This window comes from Lepidochelys kempii, chromosome 3, assembly GCF_965140265.1.
Source record: "Lepidochelys kempii isolate rLepKem1 chromosome 3, rLepKem1.hap2, whole genome shotgun sequence".
In the NCBI taxonomy this organism is placed as follows: domain Eukaryota; kingdom Metazoa; phylum Chordata; order Testudines; family Cheloniidae; genus Lepidochelys; species Lepidochelys kempii.
The window spans coordinates 4,023,340-4,039,545 of NC_133258.1; positions in this window are offsets into that span (position 1 = coordinate 4,023,340).

Genomic DNA, 16,206 nt, shown 5'->3' on the forward strand with positions numbered 1-16,206 from the left:
AGAGGAGATTTAAGGAGCTTGGCTAACCAAACGAAGGCTGAGGGGAGATATGATTGGTTGCTATAAATACATCAGAGGGATAAACACGAGGGAGGGAGAGGAGTTATTTCAGTTAAGGGCCAATGTGGACACAAGAACAAGTTTAGTCTTGAAACTAGATGAAGGTTTCTAACCCTCAGTGGAGTGAAGCTTCGGAACAGCTTCCCAAGGGGATCAGTGGGGGCAAAACACTGAACTGGCTTCAAGACTGAGCTTGATAAGTTTCTGGAGGGGATGGTATGGTGAGATTACTTATAATGGCATATGGCCCATCTGTAACTGCTAATAGCAAATATACCAAATGGCCGGTGACGGGACACTACATGGGGAGGGCTCTGAGTCACCACAGAGAATTCTTTCCCAGGTGTCTGGCTGGTGGGTCTTGCCCACATTCTCAGGGTCTAACTGATCGCTGTATTTGGGGTTGGGAAGGAATGTTCCCCCCGGATCAGATTAGCAGAGACCTTGTAGAGATTCCTTCCTCTGTGGCATGGGGCACAGGTCGCTTGCTGGCTTGAAGTAGAGTAAATGGTGGAGTCTCTGTAACTTGAAGTCTTTGAATTGTGATTTGAGGACATCAATGACTCAGCCAGAGGTGATGGGCCTAAAACAGGAGTGGGTGGATGACCTCCTGTGCTATACAGGAGGTCAGACTACAATCACAGTGATCTTTTCTGGCATTAAAGTCTACGGGTCTATGTTCTATTTCAGCTCAGCAGGGCGACTGGGGCTTTAAGGAATAAAAATGGAGCTGTTCTCCCTGTAGGGAAGGAAGGGCCATAAAAACTACCAAGGAGGTGTCATGGAAAATCTCCAGCTCTCAGCTCCTCTCCCCAGCTGTGTGAGCCACTCCGAGCTGGCAAATCAGATTAGTTAGCTAACCTGTTTCCTGGAGCAGGAGAGGTAGAGAGATAAAAAGAATTGAATGTTCTATTAATGAAGAGCACAGGACACATGTCCTGATTAATTATGACAGAGCAGAGAGTGCCTCTTGGTACGATAAACAGCCTTGACATCAAGGCTGCGCTGATGCTTTTAACTGTAATTCCCCTTTGTGCTCAAGTACAAGCAGGTGTGTCATAAGACAGCCCGTTGTTAGTGCCTGGAAATTTGGCGGGTGGAAAAATCGCTCCTTCTGAAGACAACAGAACAGAAGAAGAACATGCATGGAAAGTCTGGTGCCAGGAAATAACAGGCTAAAGGAGCCACGATTCAAGCAGCCTCCAGCACTGGTAGCTTTGTTTGTTCTCTCAGCAATTGGGGGTCGGAGGTTGGCAGGCTGAAAATCGGTAAATCAAACTTTTAGCCATTGGAGCCAAAGTCCTACTCACTCCCCAGCAAGGGCAACAGTGGGTCCACCATGGGTCTGCCAGCAGGGCGAGAGTGCAGGGACCTTCAGTGCCAAAGCACTGTTCTCTACCACTGGAGCTAAAGGAGTAACTCCATTATTTGGTAGCAATAGAAAGCTTTTACCTTCTATACAGCTCAGCCACCAGAGTGGGACAAGACACACATCTACTCCTATTTAACAGGGAAAACTTATCCAGAGCATGTGAGAACCACAGGAAATTGTTTCACCTTAGAGACTAACACATGTATTTGAGCATGAGCTTTCGTGAGAGGTCAAGCTTTTTTCACGAAAGCTTATGCTCAAATACATTTGTTCGTCTCTAAGGTGCCACAAGTCCTTCAACCTCCTCTCCTCCCTGCAAGCTGTGAGATCGGGGCTGGGGTCTCCCCGCCTGGAGCTGAGGCACCTGCGTAAGGCCTGATGGCCTCTGATGTACGCGACTGTTGCAGGGAAAATAAGCAGAGCTTTTATCCGGTGCACGACATCTCAAAAGCCTTTAAGAAGCCCGGCAGCTGCACGCCACAGCTTTGACCCAGAGGGGAAGTAATGCATTAGAAACTCCTTCCCTTTCATTCACGACGCTGGCGGTGCCTTTCTTCTCTGTCCTGTGCACGCGGAGTCCATTCGGGGCTCTGAGTTGCTGCAGGCTGTTACGGGGCGATACATACACTGTGCTCTCTCCCAGAGAGTTGACTTGTAGCTCTTTTGTGCTTTCCCTTTATCTAAACCAACTGCCATTTTAGATAGAAAGTGCACACTTTGCTCTCTGTGCATGGACCATTTGGTCTAAGTGCTTTGGCATAACACACACCCAGCCTCAATTAACTTGATTGGGATCTGGAGTGGCTTCCCTAGGAGGAGAGACCAAAAAGACAGCTAAGGGGTGATATGATAGAGGTCTATGAAATCGTGAAGGGTGTGGAAAAACCGTCTAGTGAAGTGTTGCTTACCCTTTCTCGCACTACAAAAACCAGGGGTCACCAGTGAAATTAATAGGCAGCAGATTTAATACAAACAAGAGGCAATATTTTTTCACAGATCTCACAGTTAACCTGTGGAACTCATTGTCTGGGGATGTGGTGATGGCCAACAGTAAAGATGGGTTCAAAAAAAGAACTAGATAAGTTCATGGAGGATAGGTCTGTCAATGGCTGTTAGCCTGGATGGGCAGGGACCCCCCATGCTCTGGGTGACCCTAAACGTCTGACAGCCAGAAGCCATTCCACCGTCCCTGCCCTCCCCTCCCCTCGTTGGCCTCCTGTGTCCAGCAGGAGGTGACCGGTGTGACATGCGTTGGGCGTGGGTGCTAAAGCTGGAGATCCTTTGCCCTGTGCAGTTCTCATGGTGTTGGTTCAGTCACATGGTGCCGTTGCTGTTCCCCAACTGGATCGCTTTCATGACTAGCCAGTAAGTCGTCCAATCAGAGTGCAGACGCAATGCCATGTGACTTATGGCACTCCCCACCGCTGTGTGTATTTCAGTGCACGTCCCCGCTTGGGACAGGCACGTCCCCGCTTTTGAGCAGGGGGTGGGACTAGATGACCTCCTGAGGTCCCTTCCAACCCTGATCTGCTATGATTCTATGATTCTATTCTATGATTCTAGGACGTGAACTCGCAGGTCGTGCCCACGGAGGATTGATCACCTGTGTTCTTAGCTGTCAGTGCACATGGAATGACCCCCCTCGGGGTGGCCAGCGGGGTTCAAACCCCAGACTTTCAGCACCCGTCTCTCCCGCTGGAACTAAAGGAGTATCTCCGGTCACTGTTGGCCGGAGCGGGCTGTTATCCTCGAGGGGACCAGCCCCTAGATGCGTCTGAGGCACACTTGGCCAGGCTGTTGCACACACTTTTATACAGCTGCCTGCACCGGTGCGCACTGGACGTGCATGAAGAGCACAGGGGTGTGCGCTAATCCGTCCGCGTACACGCCACACACCTCCTCATGCCCAGGTCCACGCCTGCACACACGCACACCTGGGCCAAAACTGCCCGCCCCGTTGGGGGACCTGTGCTGGGGGCAAACTCCAGTTCGGAGCCGGTGATCCCCGGGAATGTGGAAATGAGACACTGCAGAGCCGAAGCAGCCCCTCCTCTAACTTCCCTGAGCCTCCAGGGTCACCGGGATTAACGCCGACCGCTCGACTCAGGGGAAGGGAGCTAAATCCCGCCCTGCAGCGCCGGTGTGCAATCCACACACGGACACGCTCCGCAGGACAGACACTGCCGGGGCGGGCTGCTCCCTGCTGGTGTCTATGTAGCCCTACCATGGCTGCTCCTGGGAGCGCTACCTGCCCCGTCAGGCTCAGCAGAGCTTTGATTCAAGGGGGGCTGTGCGCTCTAGCGGATCTAGAGAGCTCAGCTGAGCTCAGGGCCCCACTGTGCCTAGGTGCTACACAAACACAGCCCCAAACTGCTTACGGTCGAAACAGACAAGCCAGACGAAGGATGAGAAGGGAAACAGACGTGCCCCCAGGTCGCACAGCTGGTGAGTAGCGGTGCTGGGATTAGAACCAGATGTGTGACCTGGGAAGACGTGTTACATCCCTCGTGGCGGGGCGGGGGGGGGTACACCCCTGAGTGACATAACTTGCATCCACTTAAGCGGGCGTATAGAGCTGCTCTGAGGTCTGCTTCCTGGGCCCAGGAGTGGGGGCTGTGAAGTGAGGGGGAGGGCAGATGGGGTGCACTTGGGGCTCCATGGCAGGACAGAGGGAAGAAGGTTAGTTACCCCCTCCTCGCTGTGTGACATGGAATCATAGAATCATAGAATCATAGAATATCAGGGTTGGAAGGGACCCCAGAAGGTCATCTAGTCCAACCCCCTGCTCAAAGCAGGACCAATCCCCAATTAAATCATCCCAGCCAGGGCTTTGTCAAGCCTGACCTTAAAAACCTCTAAGGAAGGAGATTCTACCACCTCCCTAGGTAACGCATTCCAGTGTTTCACCACCCTCTTTGTGAAAAAGTTTTTCCTAATATCCAATCTAAACTTCCCCCACGGCAACTTGAGACCATTACTCCTCGTTCTGTCATCTGCTACCATTGAGAACAGTCTAGAGCCATCCTCTTTGGAACCCCCTTTCAGGTAGTTGAAAGCAGCTATCAAATCCCCCCTCATTCTTCTCTTCTGCAGACTAAACAATCCCAGCTCCCTCAGCCTCTCCTCATAAGTCATGTGTTCCAGACCCCTAATCATTTTTGTTGCCCTTCGCTGGACTCTCTCCAATTTATCCACATCCTTCTTGAAGTGTGGGGCCCAAAACTGGACACAGTACTCCAGATGAGGCCTCACCAATGTCGAATAGAGGGGAATGATCACGTCCCTCGATCTGCTCGCTATGCCCCTACTTATACATCCCAAAATGCCATTGGCCTTCTTGGCAACAAGGGCACACTGCTGACTCATATCCAGCTTCTCGTCCACTGTCACCCCTAGGTCCTTTTCCGCAGAACTGCTGCGGAACTGGAGACATGGTCCCTCTTGCTTGACATGAGGGATGGCCCAGGATACGCCGGGGGTGTTGAGGTGGGGGTCAGACTTGCTTCCTGAGAAAGCAGCAATGGTTGAGTGGGCAGAGGAAATGTCTAGGACTTTAGGAAAGCCAGGTCCTAGCCCCAGCTCTGCTGCGCGCCCTTAGGCAAGTCGCGGCTCTGCCTCGGTTTCCCCAGCTGGGGATCACAATGCTGAGCCAGGAGGGAGCCGAGGAGGACAGCAGAGCAACAGAAGGGGACCTGTATTCTCCACTGGTCCCCGTCCCTGGCCAGTGCAGGAGTACTCCCTTCTGGGCTTGCCCCAGTCCACTTTCAAATGACCCAAGCAATGGGGCTCCCTGGGGAAACTGTCCCCCCCACACTCTAGTAGATTTCACCCTCATGAACCCTCAGCCTCTGGTCAGTGTCATCCCATCCGCCCTACCTGGGAGCTGCCTGACATACCAGCCCTCCAGTGCATGGCTCCATCGGCCCAAAGGGAGCACAGAGGAGAGAGAGCTTTGCCTTGTGTGAATCGGCGAATCACAGCGATTGTCCAAGAGAGGCCATCAGGATAACACGCGGCTGTCCCAGCCCACCCCACGAGCCTGCAAATCAGCAGCCTGGAGAGACGTTTCAACTGGGATAAGTCACTCAAGCAGCTCTGGGAGTCGCCTGGGGGAGCTGAAGTGTGAGGCAGCGGGGGACCCCCAGATCCATCCTTCCCTCCCACAGGGGCATTTTCCACCTGATTTGCTTTGCTTCCGTCTCCCCCGTCCGCTCAGACCGTTTTCCCAGGGGACTGTCCGAGCACCAAACCGGCAGGTCCCAATGCTCCTCAGGCCCCATACACACCTGGCGGCGCTGCTCACACTGCAGCCAAGCCACGTGTGTGTGCAGACACATGTTCGCCGGCAACGCTGCCCACGTGGCATTGTGGGCGGGACGTTCAGCTCCTTGAGCTGGTAGCAATAGGAGGCCTTTTATCCGCCCTGTGGTCCCAGCCACTAGACGGCGACCTGGTCACTTGCTGAGCTAGTACATGACTACACTCCTCCTGCCGGGACAGACCCCACCAGGCTAATGCCCTGGGGAACGTCTCAGGCAGCCCCACGTGATGCCAGTTGCTGGGGGCACTGTGTCTGAGTCCTCCTTCCCAATGCCCCCACCCCAGATGGCCATGCCCCCAGAGGCCCCCCAATAAAGTCCCATTCCCCTTCCACGTGTCGGATTTTCTAGCCAACAGGGAAGATCCCTGCGCTGGGGAATGAGCTGCAGGCTATTTTAGGGGAACCCACAAAATGGCAGTGGTTGTGGGAGGAGAACTGTGGGGAAGGAGTTACTGGGCACCTCTGCTTTTCTCCCTTTATACTCCCCTTCTCCTGTACCTCCAAGCTCCTAGCCTGCTGGTGTTGCTCACTCCGGCGGCAGGGGCAGTGGACTGGGGCCCAGGAGATCTGGCTTCTCTCCCCACCTCTGCTGCTGGCCTGCTGGGTGACCTCGGGCAAGTCACTTCCTCCTCTCTGTGCCTCGGTTTACCCATCTGCAAATGGGGCTAATAAGCCTGACCTCTTCTGTGAAGTGCTTTGAGATCTGCAGATGAAATGTGCTAGACAAGAGCCAGGGATTCTTTATTACTCTTTGGTGGTGCCGCTCCAAGCATCAGCCAGACGAGGGTGCCAAAGAGCGATTGGACCTGCTCCCATCTCCATCAGGCGCCTGGCAAAGCTGACTTCAATCTGAAGGAACACAGTGCTCCCCTGTGGCAGCACCGAGCACAGCCATTGCCGTAAACCGTCTGGGCTGGGCCCAGGGAATAGCTGATCAATGCTTTGTGCTTTGCTAGCCCCTCCCCTACGGGGCTAGTATTGGGGAACGGAGACAAGTAAAATGCTGTCTACAGTATTGAGGGTACCAGTGACGAATCCTCATGCTGTAGGGCATGAGCATCCATGGTCAGGAACCATTCATAGATTCATAGATACTAAGGTCAGAAGGGACCATTATGATCATCTAGTCTGACCTCATGCACAATGCAGGCCACAGAATCTCACCCAGCCACTCCTGCGATAAATCTCTCAACTATGTCTATGCTATTGAAGTCCTCAAATCGTGGTTTAAAGACTTCAAGGAGCAGAGAATCCTCCAGCAAGTGACCCGTGCCCCATGCTACAGAGGAAGGCAAAAAAACCCCAGGGCCTCTTCCAATCTGCCCTGAAGGAAAATTTCTTCCCGACCCCAACTATGGCGATCAGCTGAACCCTGACCATATGGGCAAGATTCACCAGCCAGATACCCAGGAAAGAATTCTCTGTAGTAACTCAGATCCCAACCCATCTAACATCCCATCACAGGCCATTAGGCCTATTTACCATGAATATTTAAAGATCAATTAATTGCCAAAATCATGTTATCCCATCATACCATCTCCTCCATAAACTTATCGAGTTTAATCTTGAAGCCAGATAGGTCTTTTGCCCCCACTGCTTCCCTTGGAAGGCTATTCCAGAACTACACTCCTCTGATGGTTAGAAACCTTTGTCTAATTTCAAGTCTAAACTTCCTGATGGCCAGTTTATATCCATTTGTTCTTGTGTACACATTGGTACTGAGCTTAAATAATTCCTCTCCCTCTCCGGTATTTATCCCTCTGATATATTTACAGAGAGCATATCTCCCCTCAGCCTTCTTTTGGTTAGGCTAAACAAGCCAAGCTCCTTGAGTCTCCTTTCATAAGACAAATTTTCCATTCCTCGGATCATCTTAGTAGCCCTTCTCTGTACCTGTTCCAGTTTGAATTCATCCTTCTTAAACATGGGAGACCAGAACTGCACGCCGTATTCCAGATGAGGTCTCACCAGTGCCTTGTATAATGGTACTAACACCTCCTTATCTCTACTGGAAATACCTCGCCTGATGCATCTCAAGACCCCATTAGCTTTTTTCACGGCCATATCACATTGGTGGCTCATTGTCATCCTATGATCAACCAATACTCCAAGATCCTTCTCCTCCTCCGTTACTTCTAATTGATCCGTCCACAACTTATAACCAAAATTCTTGTTATTAATCCCTAAATGCATGACCTCACACTTCTCACTATTAAATTTCATCCTATTACTATTACTCCAGTTGACAAGGTCATTCAGATCCTCCCATATGATCTCCTGGTCCTTTTCTGAATTGGCAATACCTCCCAGCTTTGTGTCATCTGCAAACTTTATTAGCACACTCCCACTTTTTGTGCCAAGGTCAGTAATAAAAAGATTAACTAAGATTGGTCCCAAAACCGATCCCTGAGGAACTCCACTGGTAACCTCCCTCCAGCCTGACAGTTCACCTTTCAGTAGGACCCGTTGTAGTCTCCCTTTTAACCAATTCCTTATCCACCTTTCAATTTTCATATTGATCCCCATCTTTTCCAATTTAACTAATAATTTCCCATGTGGCATGGTATCAAACGCCTTACTGAAATCTAGGTAAATTAGATCCACTGTGTTTCCTTTGTCTAAAAATCTGTTACTTTCTCGAAGAAGGAGATCAGGTTGGTTTGGCACGATCTACCTTTTGTAAAACCATGTTGTATTTTGTCCCATTTACCATTGACCTTGATGTCCTCAACTACTTTCTCCTTCAAAATTTTTTCCAAGACCTTGCATACTACAGATGTCAAACTAACAGGCCTGTAGTTACCCGGATCACTTTTTTCCCTTTCTTAAAAATAGGAACTATGTTAGCAATTCTCCAGTCATACGGTACAACCCCTGAGTTTACAGATTCATTAACAATTCTTGCTAATGGGCTTGCAATTTCCTGTGCCAATTCCTTTAATATTCTTGGATGAAGATTATCTGGGCCCCCCGATTTAGTCCCATTAAGCTGTTCGAGTTTTGCTTCTACCTCAGATATGGTAATATTTACTTCCATATCCTCATTCCCATTTGTCATGCTACCATTATCCCTAAGATCCTCATTCGTCTTATTAAAGACTGAGGCAAAGTCTTTGTTTAGATATTGGGCCATGCCTAGATTATCCTTGACCTCCACTCCATCGTCAGTGTTTAGCGGTCCCACGTCTTCTTTCTTTGTTTTCTTCTTATTTATATGGCTACAGAACCTTTTACTATTGGTTTTAATTCCCTTTGCAAGGTCCAACTCTACTTGACTTTTAGCCTGTCTCACTTTTCCCCTACATGTTCTGACCTCAATAAGGTAGCTTTCCTTGCTGATCCCTCCCATCTTCCACTCCCTGTAGGCTTTCTGCTTTTTCTTCACCACCTCTCTGAGATGCTTGCTCATCCACCTTGGTCTACAACTCCTCCCTATGAATTTTTTCCCCTTTCTTGGGATGCAGGCTTCCGATAGCTTCTGCAGCTTTGACTTAAAGTAATCCCAGGCCTGCTCTGCCTTTAGACCCATAAATTCTTCAGTCCAATCCACTTCCCTAACTAATTTCCTTAATTTTTGAAAGTCAGCCCTTTTGAAATCAAAAAGCCGAGTCGCAGATTGATTTTTGTTTATCCTTCCCCACATGCTCCCAGTGACCGGGGCCACCAGCGGCACTGAGATAACCGGGAGTAGGCAATGGGGCAGCTTCCTTTGCAATATCCTGCACTGGCCCCAGCTGGAGGCCGGGCTCCCAGAGAGACAGCTGGCCTGTGCCGACCCAATGATAACTATGTCCCTGGCTGAAGCTCCAGCCTGTGGCCCCCATAACCCTGCCTCTGGCACTGTCGGGGGCAGCGGCTGGGGTACATGCGCCGTCCAGGATGGCATTTTTTTTTTTAATCAACAAATATCTAAATCCCTGGATAATCCGGAGCATGAGCAAGCTGCAGCCGCTGGCTCACAGCAGCGGGGCTGATGGCTGACGCACTGAGAACTCACTTGTGGCCTTCATCATCCACCCCCTCCCTCTGCCCCTTCCTCTCACACCGCCCCCAGCATCCCATCCCGCTCCTTCTCCTGGCCCCAGGTGCCTGCCCAAGCTGTGTGCAGGTGACGTCCATGCCCCGGTCAGAGGTGGCAGGTTTGTATAATTTTTGGTGGTGTCCAGAATGGGTCCAAGTCCCGCCCGCCCATGGGGTGGGGCTGCGGATGAGGGGTTTGGGGTGTGGGGAGGGGGCTCAGGGCTAGGGCAGAGGGTTGGGATGTGGGCGGATGAGGGCTCTGGGTTGGGGCAGGGCTGGGGATGAGGAGTTTGGGGTGTGGGAGGAGGCTCAGGGCTAGGACAAAGGGTTGGGGTGCGGGGGTGTACGGGCTCTGGGTTGGGGCGGGGCTGGGGATGAGGAGTTTGGGGTGCCGGCAGGCTGCCCCGGAGCTGGGGCCAGAGAGGAGGACTCCACAGTCCCCCAAGCCCTCTCCCCCCCGGCAGCACACTCATCCAGCACCATCACTGCACGTGTTCCTGGGGTCCGGACCCCTTTCAGGTCCAGGAAGCCCCCTCGGGGGGGAGTGGGCTGCCATCACATGGGGCCTCCTCCCCTGCTGCAGCCTGCTGCCCCTCACCGTAGCCTCGCGGGGGATGGGGCTGCCCCTTGCCCAGCGTGGGGCAGGAGTGGTGGCTGCGGGCGCGGCCGGGGGGAGGGGGGGGCGCAGATCACACGGTCGGACACTCACCCAAGCCCCAGCAGCTGCTCAGGTGAGGTCCAGACTCCGTCCCCCGGAAACCCCTTCGGCGTTGCCTCCCGGTGGGTGCCGGGGGCGGGGAGGGCTGCCGGCGAGGGAGAGCCGCGCCGAGCAGCCGGGCAGCCACCCGCCGGAGGCCGGGGTGCTCCGGGGCCAGGGGGAGGCGCGTGGGGACAGCAGGCGGGGGCCGGGGCAGAGACCCAGCTCCGAACGTTGGTGGAGCCGGGCCCCCAGCCCTGACTCTTCCCGGAGCCCGGGCGCCACGGCCCATACACCTGGCCGCCCCGGGCCCCGGTCTGTCTGAGCAGGGCCGGCCGGTGCAGACTGTGGCCGCCCGGGGCAGGTCACAACAGGGCTCCAAGTGAAGCCCCGGCCGCTGCTTCGCCTCCAGGGGACAGGCGAGGGGCCGGCCGCCAGCCGGGAAACCCTCCTTTGTCCAGGCTGGCACTGACAACGGTCCCAGCCCCGCTGCCGGAACGGGGCCGAGTGGAGCTAGGGTCACGGGCTCTTCTCTGGTCCCAAGTCCCGGGGCGGGTCAGGAGCAACAAATTCCCACCAGCTCCCGTCCCCTCCAGGGTCCCCAGCAATCTGCCCGGGCCAGGCTCCGGAGCACAGGGCAAGACGTGTCTCCCCCACCCAGGCCTGCCAATGTCTGCAGCCTCCGGCCACAGCCCCTGGGCCAGGTTCCCCTCTTCCCTGCCCCGTAGCTCCCGCCTGCTCCCCTCCCCGTCTGCTGGCCTGGCGCTCCTGGGACAGGACCCTTTCGCCCCACACGCCAGCCCTCTCACCCTACACATGGCCCCTCTCGCCCCACACGCCAGCCCGATAACCCCACACACAGCCCCTCTCATCCCACACGCTAACCAAACACACGGCCCCTCTCGCCCCACACGCCAGCCCGATAACCCCACACACGGCCCCTCTCGCCCCACACGCCAGCCCTGTAACCCCACACACAGCCCCTCTCATCCCACACGCTAACCAAACACACGGCCCCTCTCGCCCCACACGCCAGCCCGATAACCCCACACACGGCCCCTCTCGCCCCACACGCCAGCCCTGTAACCCCACACACAGCCCCTCTCATCCCACACGCTAACCAAACACACGGCCCCTCTCGCCCCACACGCCAGCCCGATAACCCCACACACGGCCCCTCTCGCCCCACACGCCAGCCCGATAACCCCACACACAGCCCCTCTCGTCCCACACGCCAGCCCTGTAACCCCACACACAGCCCCTCTCATCCCACACGCTAACCAAACACACGGCCCCTCTCGCCCCACACGCCAGCCCGATAACCCCACACACGGCCCCTCTCGCCCCACACGCCAGCCCGATAACCCCACACACAGCCCCTCTCGTCCCACACGCCAGCCCTGTAACCCCACACACAGCCCCTCTCATCCCACACGCCAGCCCTGTAACCCCACACACAGCCCCTCTCATCCCACACGCTAACCAAACACACGGCCCCTCTCGCCCCACACGCCAGCCCGATAACCCCACACACGGCCCCTCTCGCCCCACACGCCAGCCCTGTAACCCCACACACAGCCCCTCTCATCCCACACGCTAACCAAACACACGGCCCCTCTCGCCCCACACGCCAGCCCAATAACCCCACACACGGCCCCTCTCGCCCCACACGCCAGCCCTGTAACCCCACACACGGCCCCTCTCGCCCCACACGCCAGCCCTGTAACCCCACACACGGCCCCTCTCGCCCCACACGCCAGCCCTGTAACCCCACACACAGCCCCTCTCATCCCACACGCTAACCAAACACACGGCCCCTCTCGCCCCACACGCCAGCCCGATAACCCCACACACGGCCCCTCTCGCCCCACACGCCAGCCCTGTAACCCCACACACGGCCCCTCTCGCCCCACACGCCAGCCCTGTAACCCCACACACAGCCCCTCTCATCCCACACGCTAACCAAACACACGGCCCCTCTCGCCCCACACGCCAGCCCGATAACCCCACACACGGCCCCTCTCGCCCCACACGCCAGCCCGATAACCCCACACACAGCCCCATCCACCCTATATACCAGCCCTATAGCCCCACACACGGCCCCTCTTGCCCCACATACCAACCCTATAATCCCACACACGGCCCCTCTCGCCCCACACGCCAGCCCGATAACCCCACACACGGCCCCTCTCGTCCCACACGCCAGCCCGATAACCCCACACACAGCCCCTCTCATCCCACACGCTAACCAAACACACGGCCCCTCTCGCCCCACACGCCAGCCCGATAACCCCACACACGGCCCCTCTCGCCCCACACGCCAGCCCGATAACCCCACACACAGCCCCATCCACCCTATATACCAGCCCTATAGCCCCACACACGGCCCCTCTTGCCCCACACACCAGCCCTGTAACCCCACACATGCCAGCCCTGTAACCCCACACACGGCCCCTCTCGCCCCACACGCCAGCCCTATAATCCCACACACAGCCCCATCCACCCTACACACTAGCCCTATAGCCCCACCCATGGACACCTGTTCATTCCTGCTTGGACAAAGCAGGGTGAGTGTGAGGGAATGAAAGGACATGGGGATGCCCTCAGGGACACGCCTCTCACCCCACAGGGAGGTGGGGCAAAGTAAAGGCCCCCCCTGAGATCTGGCATGTCTCAGGCCCATTCTGGCTGGACTGGTGCCCACAGCGCGGGAAATGCCAGCAGAATGGGCAGCGATGGGGGTTGTTGCCCCCCCTCAGCGTAGAACGGGCCCCCAGAGGGTGGCAATGCCAGCAGGGGCTGTGGGGCAGTTTGCCGCTGCCCATCCGCCCTGTGGAGAGAATGCATCTGGGTCCAGGGCCATTCATTGATGAAATCACCTCTGTGCCCATCAGGGACTAAGGCACTGTCTGGGCTGTACAGCAATTGTGCTGGGGAAGCTAGTTACACTTCAGTCTGGTCTTGGTGTGTAGACGGGGCCCACCCACCTCCCAGTGCCACGCCACAGACTGGGACCTCTCAGGAGCTAATCTGGGAGCGTGGTTAGTGCAGGGCTCATTCCTGCCTAAGTGCGCCACATGGGGGATAACAGCCTACTGCTGCTGCCAGCTACAGGAGTCGCCTCCTTTAGCTCAGAGATCTGTGCTGTAAGGCCTGAAAGTCAGACTTCGTCTCCCAGGATGCAGCACAGCCAGGGACTTCCGTGACACACGGCCTCCGCTCTCCAAGAGGGGAGACCATGGTGCATCATGGGAGATGTGGTGCAACTAGGGAGCCCCACCTATAGAGGAGAATGGGAGCACAAGGCACCTGCACTACAAGTCCCATGAGCCACTGCGGTTCTCTTTCCAAATAGAAATATTTCGGTTTTCGACTGAAATTTTGCAGGATTCAAATTTTTGCCGAAAAATCAGAACTGTTGTGGGTAGAAGGAAGAAAATCCCGTCCTGCTGTAGCTGGGGCCAGGCCGCCCCAGCTGCCTTGCTGTGCCAGGGCCAAGGTGGGCTTTGGCCAGGAGAACTGCTGGTCTCTCTGGCGTGGGACAGGCACCGGCTCACACATCGCAGGGGTTGCAACAGCCCAAGGTCCCGAGGAGAGTTCCCATCTGTCTGTCCAGCTCCAGGCACGGCCCCAGGCAGTTCCAACCACCAGAGTTTGCTCTCACCCCTGCACGTTGCTCCCCAGGCTTTGGGGTGCTCCCTTTGGATAGATTTTATATGAGAAAAAAAATCCACGGCCACCCATGTCTGTGTCTGCACCTGGAACTCCTTCAAATCTGCCACCAGCTGCCACCACGTGCGAAGTGCCGACTGGGAGCTCTGATCCCCACCTCACTTCGCCCGGGTGTGAGCAGAGACAGACGACAGGGGGTTGCCCTGGGGCCGGTCTGACACAGGTGTGTCTACACTGCAACAGAGGCTGGAATACTGTGCTGCCCTTAATCTAACTAGCATGGCCAGAGAGAGCAGTGAAGGGGCGGTGGCATGGACCCTGGGGCGTGCTGGCATCTTCCCTGCTGGTCTGAGCTGCATTAGAGAGATTAAAGCTAGTACGGTGATGCCAGCCCAGGCACTGTGGACAGATCCTCTGATGCCCACGGTTACTGCGGGAATGCTACCTGCAGGGACTCGAGAGCAGGGCACAAACCCCAAACTGGCTGTGAGTTCTGGACTCCGATTCCACCCACCGAGTGTAAACACCCCAGGCACTGTAACAGCCCTAACAGGGAGTCCCAGGCAGTCCCCTTGGATACGCAGACCTGTCTTGCCACCCAGGTGAGCCTGCCTTTGTGATAGAGGGTCCCTTATGCCAAGGATCACAGCTATATTCAGGTTACTCCCAGTCCCAAAGGACCAGTCACTGACCCCAGGTCAATTGCACCTTAGATCTCAGACGAAAGACAACGCTTGTAGCCAATTTTGTAATAAACTATATACAGATGTATTAAGTAGGAAAGAGAAACCAGGGAGTTATTTACAAGGCCTAAGCAGGTAAACAGATACACCAATGAGTTATAATCTTAAATTTTAAAAAGTAATAGAAGCTTCTATAATCAGCAAGCTTTATATGACCTTTAGAGCTAACCCAGGCTAAGCAGCTGGGGATTTCTTGCTGATGCCTAGTAAACCTGGCCCTCCAGAGTCCAAGCAGTTTAGCAATCCAGGTCCCTCTTGTTAGGAGTTTTTGTCCCCTTCCTCCCTTGTGCTCTGAGCTGAAAATTCAGCTGACAGGAGGAATCCACTGGCATGACGCCTCTTAATGGGGGGAGAGGGCAGAACAACCAGTGCCTTTTGTCCTCTTTAACACCCCACTCTAGTCCATTTGGTGTCGATGGATCTTTCCAGTGGGGCAGGACATTATGCCTTCTGTTAGAGATCAGCACTTCACACTAGTTTATGTCTCTCTCTCTTGTTTGGTGATTTACACAGTCAGAGAGGCTTATAATACAACTCCTCAGATATTATCTTGCAATATTACTCCTGCGGGCATTCTGCGCCAAAAAATTAAAAAATCTGCCCCCCCAAAATTAAAAATTCTGCTCACAATATTTTAAAATTCTGCAAAAATCTGAAAATTTTATTTGTCAAATAAATGTGGAGGCTCCAGCATGGCATTGGGGAGCTAGGAGCACAGGTCACTGGCTGCACAGAGGTGGGAGATCACTGTGCAGCTCATGCCCAGGACACGGACTCAGCGGTGAGGCTGCACCCAACCCTGACACAGCGCAAGGACTGGGCCTGCCCCAGAAACACCCCAGTGCCTTGTCCCTCCATGCCAGGTGCACCAGGTGTGGGCAGGCAGGATCCAAGTGTGGAGGGGCTTAGTGTGGGGGGATCCAGGTGTGGGTTAAGAGGATTCTGTGTAGGGCAATCTGGGTGCAAGCGGCTCAGTGGCGGGATCTGGGTACAGGAGGGATCTGGATGCCCAGGGGCTTGTTGGGGGGTTCTGGGTGCAACAGTAATGGGACTCTGAAGGGGGGTCCAGGTGAAGGTGGTTGGGGTTGTCAGGGGGGATAGATGTCGGCAGGGGAGTCTGGGTGTGGGGGCTCAGTGTGGGGTCCAGATACTGGGGAAGTTGGACTCAGTGGGGTTGGGGCTTGGTGGGGTGGGTATCTGGATGCGGGTGACTTGTCGGGGTGGTCCAGGTGCAGGGGGAGTGGGGGCTCATCGGGGGGGATTCTGAGTGTGGGGGGAAAGGTGAGGCTTGGCAGGAGGGTCTGGGTATAAGGGGGTCTGA